Genomic DNA, 14810 nt, shown 5'->3' with positions numbered 1-14810 from the left:
CATAGAATGTAAGATTAGGAAATTGGGTTCAATGTAGTACTTCTTCATCATGGTTTAAGAGCTATAACACATTGTTAGATGTTTAACATAGTCATTGAGTTTTTGGATGCACTTTTGAATCATTTGAAAAGGACTCACAACTATTCTACAGTGAGCCTAAAATAAACCAAGTATTTAGAGAAAAAGGATAAATAATCCGGGGTTGGCTAGTACCTTCTAAAGGATAATAAAAATTAAAATCATATAAAATATTATATGGGTGCAAAAGTAACATTTTAAAAATTAAGATATTAGTGAGATAAAATTAGGGTGGCTAAAGTATATGTTTAATATATTTGTATGGCCATAATTTAAATTAAGAATTTAAAAAAACCAATTACAAATTTCATAATTGCTAATTAGCCACCTTTATAAAAGGAAGTCATTAGTTCATTTTAAATCATACAAATTCATTTGAACTAGAGCATAATCTCACTAAAATAAAAAATCTCTCTTCCTTCTCTCTAGTATGGCCAAGGTGGGTTTCAAGCTTGGTTGGTGCAATCTTTTAGAGGTCTTACACTTAAGAGACTATTTCTGTCATCTTCATCAAAGAAAGAAAGCAAGGAGTGGGTAAAAATCCTAAAGCTTTCTTTGTATGTTTAATTTATTTATTAATTCTTGCTTGCTTGATTTTAACATGTATGACATTTTTGCTTCATTCTTCTTTCCCATTTTCTTCACTAACAAGCTATGATACCTTAGTCACATAGGGAAATAGGTCACAATCCTCCTTTACCACATACACATAGCTACAAGACTAATATTGAAAAACATCCTTAGATGATCTCTCCCATTGGCACGTATGTGATGCATTCCAGTTAACACAAGAGGAACTAAGTATAAAGCCACTCACTATATTCCCTTAAACTATACTATATGGCTATGGCAACTTGGCATTGAGTGCATGACATATGTCATGGGTTTCTATCTCTTGTATAACCTTATTGCTTTCACATATCTTGCTTCAGTTGGTGGTTATCTGAGTGTACACTATTATTCTAAGCTTTCTCTATTTTTAAATTGAATCTGATTTGAACAGAGTCTATATCACCTTTAACAAAGTTAGACACCTCTATTTGAGCTAGCTATCTTTTTCCTAACTTTTCCTAGATCTTTCTAACTTAAATCCTTATTATGCACTTAGTGTGAGGGTAAAAAGGTAATTTTGTCTAATTTAAACAGGTGCTACGTGTCCTTTTACCTCATCCCAAATTCATAATTACTACCATTAATAGATGCTCATCCCATCTTGAATGTTTGCTTTCAATAAAATCCTAGAACGGATGTATTGTATTTAAAACATACATGATTGTCTCTTGGGGTACCTTCTAGAAGCTTGTTGATGTCCCTAGGAGATGGAATTTACGATCCAACACTTGACCTATTCTCCTTGGACTTTTCCAGCTAAGAACCCAACACGTAACACTCATATGAATCATGGTTTACACTTTGCAAATCTTTCCCAAAAACTCACAGTATGTAACACATGAAAAACTCCATGAAAACTACGCATATGCTTCCTCCATTCTTATGCAATTAATAGTGATCCAACACAAGATTTCCAATATTTAAGTTCTTTTACAAGTGCTAATCCAAATCTACATAATTTTAGCTTGCAAATCTTTATTACAGTAGGCCATAAAACTGGCCACACTCAACTCCACACATACAAGATTTATTCCATCAACAATTAAGGATTTCAGATTACCAATCTTGAGCAAGCTGGAAACTCTCCAAGAACCCAACTATAATAACCACTAAAACATCCAAAAATTTATGCAAGAATTTGCCACGTGCATCAAATATATTTTACAAGATTCTAAGCATCCAAAAATTCCAACAAAAGATTAAGAACATAAGGGAAGAATTTGTCTTACTTGAATTTTTAGCCACCATTCAAAATAAAGACCAATAAGTCTTCTACTAACAGTTAAAAGATCAAAGTCATCCAATGTGAAATTAAGACACCACAAAAATCTCTCATAGACGCACACTAAAAATCCAAGCACAACGTTTTTTTCCCTTTTCTTCTTTCCAACTTTCTTAGTTGTTAGATTTTCTCTCGAGGCTGTCAAGTTTCTCTTCCTTTTGATGGCTATTATCTCCCTTTACATTCTGTTTTATCTCTTTTTTAATCAAGGTAGTGGCTAAAATCTTAAATCTTGGTGGAAAGTGTTTTATATAAGTAACTAACTAAATCTAATCTTAGTTTAACTTGGACTCCTAATTTGGACAGAGTCTTTAATGAATTTAAATAATTAAAACTTCCATTAATTGGTCTTTATATATATATGGGTTGACCATTAGGCCCAAACATGACCCGATCCAAAAAATGAATAAAATTTCTTAAAAGGACACCAATACCCTTAAAAGGTACTTGAGGGTATTATATTTCACCCTAATCATAACTCATGCCTCAGTATAATATCATCACTTGGGCACATTAAGTACTATTGCATACTCAGAATCTTTATACTATCTCTTGGGATGACCCTTAAACCTATCACTTAGTTTCCTTTTTCTTTTTTTATTTTGCCCTTCATACACAAACGTGCAAACTAGGTTACATAAGCATGTGTCTTTTATTATGTATGATACATGACTATCCCCTCAAGGGCATGTATCTACTTTGCTATACATATGGGCGTGTTACTTATAGAACACAGGTATGTTACCCTTTTATATCATACACAACCTTAATTCATTATGGCCTTTCCCTATGCAAACAATTTCTATAATACACAGGCATGTATGTCTTTTGACATACGTGTATACCCTTTTTCAGACTTTACATTTTTCTCAAACTTAACTTCATTTCAATTGTTTTACTTCTCAAGGGTATTCTAGTCATTTTACCCTGCACATGGTTATGTATACAACATACACGGGTGAATTTTGTGCCCTAATTAACCATTCAATGGTTAATAATCATCAGAACACCAGAAATACTCAATTTGAAACCTAAGAGTCACCAATATAGGTGTGTGTCCCATATCATACAACCATTTATCAAACAACGCCTTAGCATTTAAGATGTTGTACACGCATCAATAATAGGTGTCTTAGCATCTGTGATATTTATGTGATATTGGGAAATGCACAGTCTCTTACTTCTCATTTCTAGGGTATCCTTAGCCCAAAGTCTAGTTGGTAAGTGTACTACGTGAAAGGAAGAAGAGAAAAAGATACAAAACATGTCATACATGAACAAAAGAGAAAAAATCAATGCATGCAAAGACAACCAAAGAAAGTTAGGAGACTTACCTACTCCTTTGCCTTCTATAGGTATATAAGATGATGGATAATCCTCTTGAGTGAGCAAGCCTCCAAAGAAAGTCCAGCCCAAGCTTTTTCTTCACTTGGCTAAGCACTAAGAGAGAGAAAGAAAGCGGATTTTTGTTTCTCTTCAGAGAAAGAGAGATTTTGTTCAAAATGAACTAAAAGACATGCTTTTGTAATTGTGGCTCAATTGTAATTTTACAATTCTCTTTTTACCCATCAAATTCTTAATTTGAAGTTTTGTCATGCATGTATATCAACTGCATACTTTAGCCACTCAAAACCTATCTCATTAACACTTTAACTTTTAAAATGTTATCTTCGCACCTATACAACATTTATATGATTTGATTGTCCTTTAGAAGGTACTAGCTAACTCTGATAATTAATGTTTATTCTTGAAAGTTTGGTTTATTGGTATAACCATGTAGATTTATCATGGCATAGTCGTGAGTTTACTTTTAGATGATTTAAAAGACATCCAAAAACTCAACGACTATGGTAAACATCTAGCAATGTGACATAGCCCCTAAATCATGATAAAGAAATTTTTCATCAAACTTAATATCTCTAATCGCAGGTTTTGTATAAGTGATGTCATTCTGTTGTCTAATCTAGATTAATTTGGACTTATGGATCATCAATGCCTTAATTTTAATTGTATACAAATCATCGATTTAAATATTTAGAACATGTCACAACGAACATCCTTCACATAACTTACATTATACTCTGACTAGAGATTTAACTTCTAGTATTTATTAACATTTGCTTCGGAACTCAGATTTAGATCGAATTAGGAGATATTCAGAATCCAATACTTTTCAAGTCAATAATTTCCATTTCAACCATTATTCTTCTCCATATACAAATAATACATAACCAATATAGTTTCTCTTATGAGATATGGTTAACCTTGCATTTATACACTATAAGAATCATGCATATTTGTATCAAGTCTGACCATGATGTCTCAGATCAAATGATTACTTTGTATACTAGTATGATCTTATGATAAGCCCTTGACTATGATTTAATGACCATGTGACTTATTGTTATCAGTCATATTCAAAAAACAATTTTCTAGCTATTGATCCATACCAATATCCTAATGACATAACTATCATTATTATCTATTCTAATGTCATCTCATGACATTCAATTGAGGTATTTGATATGCCTTCAATGATAAATTGCCCAAGTTATGTCACATTTGTAAAGAACAATTCAATGACTTAGTTTGTATATTAAGTGAGTTATCGAGACAATACGCATACATATTTTATATCATTGCAAATAAAGGAAACAACTTATGCATATGAACAAAAAGACTACTTTTTCTATTAATAAGTTATGATAAGTATAAATATAAGATAAAATGCCTTTGGAATTGACGACACAAATTGTTCTTAAGACATACACTAACAAAACTCCCATTTGTATTAGAGTAATTTGTTATTGTATTGCATACCCATCTTCTCAAGATGATGATCCAACTGTTTTAGTGTCATCACCTTAGTAAGTGGGTTAACTACATTTTTTGTTAACGATGTCTTCTATATTATTATCTCTCTAGTTCCAACAAATTCTTTCAAAATGTGATACTTTCACTGAATATGTTTGGACTTTTGATACTTGTGTGGTTCCTTTGCTTATACAATAGCACCAGTATTGTCACAAAACATGGTTATCGAATAAGTCATGTTTAGAACCATGCCAAGTTCAGATACGAACTTGTGCATCCATATAACCTCTTTTGCTACTTTTGAAATGACAATATACTTAGCTTCTGTAGTAGAATTAGTTATGATTGATTATTTGGAACTTTCCTAACTAATTGCACCCCTATTACAAATAAAAGGAACCCTGACTTAAACTTTCTATCATCAATGTTTGACTAGAAATCAAAGTCCAAGTACCTTTGATTCTTTAACTTTGAACAAGATCCTTAGTCTTTCTTAAGTACTTAAGGATTGATTTCACAGTTGACCAATGTTTTTCCCCTAGATTGGTCCAATATCTACTTGTAAAACGTATGACAAATGTTATATCAAGTCTTGTACATGAGCCCTTTGACTACCAAAGCATAGGGCACGTTACGCATCCACTATCGCTCTTTATCAGTTTTTTGGACCTATATCTTTAGAAAGATGAAGACCGTGAATGAAGGGTAAAAGTCCTCTTTTTGAGTTTTCTATGTTAAACCTGTTCAACAATTTTTCTATGTACAATCTTTGAGATAATCCAATTATCCATTTTATTCTATCTTTACAGACACAAATTCCAAGGATATAGGATGCATCTCTTAAGATTTTGGATAACCAGATTTTGACCTCATTCATCATGTCAATATTATTACCCATCAAGAATATGTCATCTTTATACAATATGAGGAATGTAATGACATGATCCCTAACCATTTGCAAACAAAGGTTCATCCAAATTCTTTTCAAAACCAAATTATTTGATTATTTAATCGAATTGGATGTTCTAGCTTCTGGAAACTTACTTCAATCCATAAACGGATTGATGTAACTTACATACCTTATGCTTTTTTAGAGGTGGATACAAAACCTATTGGTTATCCCATATACATGTTTCCCTTAATGAATCCATTGAGAAACACAATCTTGACATTTATTTACTGGATTTCATAATCATGGTATGTTGCGATAGCTAGTATTATTCAAATGGATTTAATTATAGCCATGGGTGAAAAACTTTCCTCATAATGCAACCCTTATTTTTTAGTATAACCCGTCACTACTAAGCGTGCTTTATAGGTCTCCACCTGTCCATCTTAGCCAATCATTCTCTTGAAAACCCATTTACAGCCAATAGGAATAATTACTTTTAGCATGCATGGATTATGTTTCTTAATTAATTACTTTTAGACATCTGCCTGAATCTGTATCTAGTATAGCTTTCTTGTAACTTTTAGGATCACCATCATGATCTATTTCTCTGACAAAGTAAAATTCAAAAATCTTGCTCATGAAGAAATCCACATCTATCCAGAGGGCTAGATACCCTAGAGGATCTTTGCGTTGGAACCGTAGTATCTGATACTAAGTTATATTTCTTAATTCATTACTTTTAGTCATTTGCCTAAATTTGTATCAAATATAGCTTTCTCATAGCTTTTAGGATCATCACCATGATTTATTTCTCCAACTAAGTAAAATTTAAAATCCTACTCTTAAGGAAATTCGTATCTATCCAAAGGTCTGGATACCTTAAAAGATCTTCATGTTAGAACTATAATATTTGATACTAAGGTTTATTGAGTGGACAGTCTAACTTTAATAATGTCGGTTTGAGGCTCTTTGAAATCTTCCTCGAGCTCAGCATTTCTACTCACACCACTTTCTTCCAATAACTCTTTCTCGAGAAAGTGTGAATTCATATTGACCATTATTCTTTGATCAGTGAGGAAGTAAAAATAATATCATAAACTATTTTTAGGATATCTTATGAACTGACCCTTCTCTAATCTAACATCCAACTTATCTGCTTTAATTACCTTGACATAAGTTAGACATCCCCAAAATTTCATATAATTGAGACTTGGGCATTTGGAATCCCATAACTCATACGGTGTTTTTTAGATTGATTTTGATGATACCTAATTCAAGATATGCATAGCAAGCTGAGGGTGTATCCCTATAATGACATTGGCGGGTCTATAAAGTTTACCATTAATTGTACAAAATCCAATAGAGTACAATTTTTCCTTTTAGATACACCATTATACTAAGGTGTGAATAGAGCAATCATTTGGGAAATAATTCCATTGCTTTTCAAAAATTCTTGAAATTTTGTACTTAAGTGTTCTCCTTCACAATCTGATCGTAGAATTTTAATACTTTTTCTAGTTTGTTTCTTTACTTCATGTTTGAATTCTCTGAACTTTTCAAAGGATTATGATTTGTATTTTATCAAGTACATATACCCCATACCAAGAATAATCATCAGTAAAGATAATAAAGTAGTGAAAACCTCCTTTGGCTATGTGATTAAATGGTCTACATTCATCTATATGTAATAACTTTAGTAATTCTTTGGCATGCTCCCCTTTACTTTTGAAGGGAGACTTGGTCATCTTGCCTTGGAGACATGATTTACACAATGGATAGGGTTCAGAACCTAATGAACTTAAAAGCCCATTTTCTCTAAGTTGAATAGTCCTTTTTCCCTAATGTGACCTAATCTATAGTGTCATAGAACCTTGGTTTGTTTCATTTCGAATTCTTTTATTAATGACAAAATTTATACTATAATCATTCAATTCCAATATATACAAACCATTTGTATGTATAGCTTTGCCCACTACAACATTTTCAAAAAATATCAAAAATTTGTTTTCATTAAAATGAATATTGTGACCAAGCTTATATAATGTAGAAACAAAAACGATATTTCTAGTGGCTTTTGCAAAATATAAAAATTTATAAAGTCTCAAAATGTGCCTTAATGGTAGTCAAACTTGGCAAGTTCCCATAGTCTTGGTTGCAACCTTTCCCTATTTGCCATCTTTAAAATGATCTTGCCTTGTGACAAAACAAAACTATTTTATAGTTCCTGCATAGAAACACTCATATGAGATGTAGCTACTAAAACTACAATCCAAGAATTATTTGAATCTAAACTTAATTCGAATTCAATGACTTGATAATAGATTATATATGTTTTGTCTTCTTAAGACTATCTAGGTACAAGAGACAATTTCTCTTCCAATGTCTATCCTATTGACAATGGAAACACTTTCCTTTTGCTTTTGCCTTTTTCGTCTTAGAGGCATTTTTCTTAAAATTCCCTTTCTTAGGTCTATTTAGACCCTTCTTTTGTTGCTTTTTAGGCCTCTTATTGACCCTGCTAGTAGAAGTCACATAGACATCCACATGTCTAAAGTCATTTTTCCCTTGCTTGTAGAACTCTTGGAGCTTATTGAGCAACTCAAAGAGTGTCTGCTCTATCTAATTCAGATTATAATTGGTTATAAATGGTTTATAACTCGGTGGAAGGGGCTACGAATCAAATTCACTTTGATACAGTTTGGTAGGACCATACCTTATACATCTGACTACCGTAAAACATTGACCATTTTTATAACATGTTCATATGGGGGAATGTCGTCCCTTAATCTCATGCTAAAGAGTGAAGTGCATAGCTCGTACTAAACTACTCTTGAGTTCTCATTGTACAACTTTTGTAAAGCAACAAAGATATCATAAAACATTTTTGTGCTTGGTTTGAAGCTTCTTATTTATTAAGGATAGCATGTAGCCTCGAGCTTTCCTATTATCCTTAACCCATGCATTAAACATCTTACATTCCTTATCGAAGGCATTAGTGCTTCAAAAACGTAGTCAATCTTTTCGAAGTCTAGTACTATTCAAAGATATCTTAACCAATCCTTGAAGTTAGGTCTAGAAAAATATGATTATCAAAAATCCTTGGGAGTACGTTGTTGGTCATTTTTCAAATATATGCAAATACTGCTAAGAGAAATTGTTTTATTAATGAATCTAATGTGTGAATTTAAATTTTTCTTAATTGTATATTCTGATTAGCTTCCACTATTCTATTTTAATCCTACACTCCTTTTAGACGGGATCCCAAAATTCAATTAGATCAAATTTCTAGTAGAGAATCGAATTATTATTAAACGCAATTAATCTCACATAATAAAAATCTCAGTTAATTAAATTTAATGAGTATTTGAAACTTTTTTCATTTACATTGCTACATAAGGCTCAATTTATTTTCATGCCTTTTACTTTAGACACCTCGCTTAATAGAAATTTCAATACTCTCAGCTAGTTAAATGTGAACTATTATACTTCCCAAAATGGCATTCTGATCATGTCCTCACATAATAGAATTCTTGGGCGTGATGTACATACCTATCCAAGAACAAGATAAATTTAATTTTATGACATAAATTTCATATCCTTCACATAATAAAATTCTGAGAATATTAAAATTTATGTTATAGAATTTAATTTATTTTATACTAAATTAATATTTAATATAAAATATGAACTCATTCACATTTAATTAAATATTAATCCATAAAATTTGACCTAATAATGCAAAAAATAATAAATAAAATGCAATGATACAATTACAAATGACATAATGTTTAATATAAATATTCTCTAATATTTATTTTAGATCACTTTTATCTAATAATGGACCATAATGTCATGCATACTCATGCAACTTGTCCATCAAATGATTATATCAATTGTTATACTCAATCAACATTAGGTGTTAGTATATGTGTAATATAAAAAATATTATATTTACCATCATATCAATTCATGTAAACTATTACACTCAATCACTATCAAGAGCTCGTTGGTATTTGTATATGATATCATCATTTGATCAACACTGAACAAAGCAAAAAGGATATACCTTCTCAAATGTTCAATTTCATGTCAACATTAAATTATATCTTAACACTTAATCATCATTTGTGCAAGTTGACGTAAATGAAAAATTTAACTATTCAATCAAATTAAACTAAATTAAGCACTAATCATACATGACCATTTAAACAAAATGTGTCAATTCTCTTACCATGCATCATAACCTTTAGTAATTTTATGTAACTACATTAATCACATATACCATAATCTTCATTTAAGTGTTTTAATCAACATTAAAACATCGTTTAACATGCTCAAATCAAAACTTAAAAAATACAAAAATTTTAATATGGACCATTCATCACCTATATACTCATATATTAACATATCATCATACATTAATATTTTCATTTCATATACTATACTTATATGCCTCTAATAAATGTATTCATTGTACAATAGATAAAATAACATCAAGGAAAAATTCACCAAGCATATCATATACACATGGTTGAGACATATGACATAAGTTCAAGCTTTGATTTTTCAAAATTTTCAAGCCAAATCACATAACAAGCTATACATGCATGCCGCTAAATCATATTATTTATACATCAAGTAGAAAATGAATTCAAAGAAAAATGTATATCACAATATACATGGCTACCGTGACATGCATCCTTATTTTATAAATCAAAATTCAATCTACAAGGCAAAAATGCATATGCATGTCAAGAACAAGCCTATTAACATGCATCCTATGAACATTTCATCTTATACATGCAATATATAACACACTCTTCATCCCAAAATCATTATAACAAGAAAATAAAATCAAAATCCACCAAAGAACATCCAGCTAAGACATTTGAAGAAGAGTTCATGCTTGAAAAAGTGATTTCAAGGAAAAAGAACAATATGCATGCATATATGTGATACATATGCATATTCTTATGAACATCAAACATATTTTTGGCTCTTTGATACCATTTTGAAAGGAAGATGAAGAGAAAAAGATGCAAAACATGGCATACATGAATAAGAGAGAAAGAATCAATGCATGCAAAAACAACCAAAGAAAGTTAGGAGATTTACCTACTCCTTTGCCTCTTATAGGTATATAGGACGATGGATAAGCCTTTCAAGTAAGCAAGCCTTCAAACAAAGTCCACTGTAACACCCATTTCTAGATAAATACCCTTACTTAGAATATAAACTGAAAAGACATGCACGACTGGACTAGCTAATTTAAAATTTTATAATTTAATGCATGATCATAAATTCTCAACGGTGCAAAGAAGTGCAATGTGAGTAATTACTGAAATACATCATTTATTGAAAATTCATCAATGTATCAAAAGTTTGAAAACTTAATCAAAAGTTATTGTGCATACATAAATCTAAAAAAATGTAACTGAAATGTTTAAAATACATAAAAGGAAAGAAGGAAAAGATACCAAAAGCAAAGGCCAACAAAAATACATAGCAATGGTTACCGCCTAACGATGCTTATAGCTATACATGGTTTAATAAAGACAGTTTCAAAAGTTTTCCATCATTCATCTTTCTATTTAAATTGATTCATCAGTTTTCATAGAAGGGACAACTATAATACCCTTTCCTTCTCCCAACTTGTACACTTAAAATCCATGATAAACCATTAACTATTTCTATGAAAATATTTTATTTTTGGAATAATTCAAAAGGGAAAACTTAGAACCTATTCAATATAGAATTTAAATAAACCAATTAGATTTTTTTTTTTAAATTTAGAAAAGGAGAAAATTAAAGGCTTAGGCAATGAAGAACCCTACTAATAAGATAAATTCCAAAGAGACATAAAATCAACTTTCCTTGTTTCAATAAGGTGCTAGACAACCAAATTTGATTTACCCATAAAAGATATTCAAGCTAAGAGGACCAAATATGAACTCTACCTCACTCTATAAGCTAATCACCAAACTACTCATTTATGATCGTTCAACGCACAATAGGAAGATGACACACCATGAGTTAACTAGTAAAGCATTAGAACTTTTAAATAGAAAACTTGAGTTCAAGTTTTTGCCATGCTTGTGAAACCTTAGAAAAATTGCTTACCCAAAAAATACTCACACTAGGAAGATTGATCCAGCTTTTATCATTCAGAATTATTTAAAAGAATCGTACACTTTCCATAAGCCTAGTTAGTACTTGAGGGAAGCATAAATTATTGCATCTTGCTTAGACTGAAGTTTGTCTACTTTAAATATGGTTTTAGTCTGTCAGAGAAGCTTATTAGTTGTACAACGAGACGAAAAAGAAGATAAAATTATCAAAGTCAGGATGAGATCATGAGAATATTTACAGATGTAATTTCTAATGATTATAGGAAATCTAAGACTTATTCTAACTTATTAGTACAAAAGATTCATTTAACCAAGTCGACAAGCATTGAGAATAATTTTTTTTGTAATCTTATTCTTTAATATTTTAATTAAAATTTATATGAATTGCTTGTAGACCAAAGGCTAGCAAATTAACTATATGTTTAGATCAATTGCATATAAAGTACCTTGATCTTTCCTTCACCATAATCATGGAGTTAATTATCTTAATTAAACCCTGAATTAGTTCATAGAACAATGAAAAATCAAGTTTTCTTAGGTCAAATTCTGTTAAGAAAAGTACAAGTAGTCCAACAACTTAGAATATATAACTTAAGCTTGTGTTAAATACAAACCACTACAACACACAAAGTTAATGGTGCTATTTTGTCCCATTGGGTAGAAAATTAAAGTGAAGAGTTTCATTTCACAAATAAAGTCACAGTTTCATCAACATTATGAACCGAGTATGCAATTGTCAAAATGCTTCTTTGGAGTAGAACTAATCAAACTAAATAGGTAAAACAATAGGTCTAATAACTTGGAACCATCGAGTCTCGAACCCAAATCTCACTACTTGAGGATTCCAAGTGTTTTACTACTTAAGCTACCTCTTAGGAATGAGGATTCCAGTTGCAAATCTGGATGTGGTCACAACTCGACATTTTCATACCCTAACATAGCCTTATATCCTTAATCACATGACGACATTTTCATACACTAATACAGATATATAAATCTCGAACTTAATATCTCCAATCATTCTTTTTGTATAGGTAATATCCTTTTGTTGTCCAATCTAGATCGATTTCAAACTTTGGAATCATCAATCCTAATTTTGATTCTATGTGAATTGTTAATTCAAATATTCAGAACACGTCATTACGAACATCCTTTACATGACTTACATTACATTCTTATTAGAGATTCGATTTCCAATGTTCATTGATGTTCACTTCAAAACTCAGATCTAGGTTGAATCATCAAATATTCAAAACCTAATACTTTTCGAGTTAATGGATTTCATCTTGATCACATTTATCTCCATACACAAATAACATATGACCAATAGGGTGTGTTATATAAGAAGTGGTTGACCTTGTATTTATATACCGTATGAATCACATGTATCTATATCAAATTCGATCATGATGTCTCATGTCAAAGGATTATTTTGTACACAAGTATGATCTTAGATAAGTCATTGATTATGATTTAGTAACCATGTGACTTAACGTTATTGGTCATGTTTGAAAAATGGTTCTTTAATTGTTGATCCATACTAATACTTTAATGACATAACTATCATTATCACCTATACTAATGTCATCTCATGACATTCAATGAAGGTATTTGATATGCTTACTATATGATGTAATTACCCAAGTTATGTCACGTCTATAGAGAACAATTTGATAAAATAGTTTGTATATTAAGTGAGTCATCTAGATTGTTCACATACATATTTTATATTATCACAAATAAGGAAAAAAACTTTTGCATATGAACAAAATGAATACTTCTTTTTTTAATAAGCCATGATAATTGTACATATAAGATAAAATGTCCTGGAACTGACAACATGATTGATTCCTAGGGCATACTCTAATAAAACTCCCTCTTGTGCTAGAGCCATTTCATTTGCTATTGTATCATAGACCCATTTCCTTAAGATAATGGTTCAACTGCTTTAGTGTCTTACCTTAGTCAGTGGGTCAATAATGTTCACTGTTGACGGTGTTTTCTAAATTATAATCTCTTTAATTCCATCGAATTCTCTCAAAATGTGATATTTTCATTGAATCTATTTAAACTTTTGATACACTCTTGGTTCTTTTGCCTGTGTAATAGCACTAGTATTGTCACAAAACATGGTTATCAAATAAGCCATGTTTGGAACCACACCAAGTTCAGATACGCATATCCATATAACCTCTTTTACAACTTCTAAAGTAGCAGTATATTCAACTTCTATAATAGTGCTAGTTGTGATTGACTATTTGGAACTTTGTTAACTAACTACACCCTTATTACAAATAAATATGAACCTTGATGTAGACTTTTTATTGTCAATGTTCGATTGGAAATCAAAGTTTGAGTATCCTTGAATGTGTAACTCTGAACAATCATAACTCAAAACAAGGTCCTTAGTCCTTTTTAAGTATTTAAGGATTGATTTTATAGTTGACCAATGCTTCTCCCTTAGATTGGCCTGATATTTACTCGTTACACTTAGGACAAATATTATGTCAAATCTTGTTCATAGCATTATGTACATGAGTCCACCTATAACCAAATATATGACACATTACACATCCATTGTCCTTCTTCATTGGTTTTTGGACCCATAACTTTAGAAATATAAACATCATGAGTAAAAGGCAAAAGTCTTTTTTATGAGTTTTCCATGTTAAATCTTTTCAACAACTTTTCTATATATAGTTTTTTGAATAATCTTATTATCTTCTCTATTCTATCTCTATAGATATGAATTCCAAGGACGTATACAACTCTCCCAAATCTTTCATTGAAAAGTTTATGGATAACTAGATCTCAACCTCATTCATCATGTCATTGTCATCAATCATTAGTAGTATGTCATCTATATATAATATGAGAAAAGTAATGACATGATCCTTAACCCATTTGTAAACATAGGGTTCATCTGGATTCTTTTAAAATCAAATGATTTGATTGTTTCATTGAATCAAATGTCCAACTTCTAGAAGTTTGTTTCAATCCATAA

This window comes from Mangifera indica, chromosome 8, assembly GCF_011075055.1.
Source record: "Mangifera indica cultivar Alphonso chromosome 8, CATAS_Mindica_2.1, whole genome shotgun sequence".
Taxonomy (NCBI): Eukaryota; Viridiplantae; Streptophyta; class Magnoliopsida; order Sapindales; family Anacardiaceae; genus Mangifera; species Mangifera indica.
The sequence above is the reverse complement of the archived record's forward strand: the minus strand, read 5'-3'. Positions refer to the sequence as shown.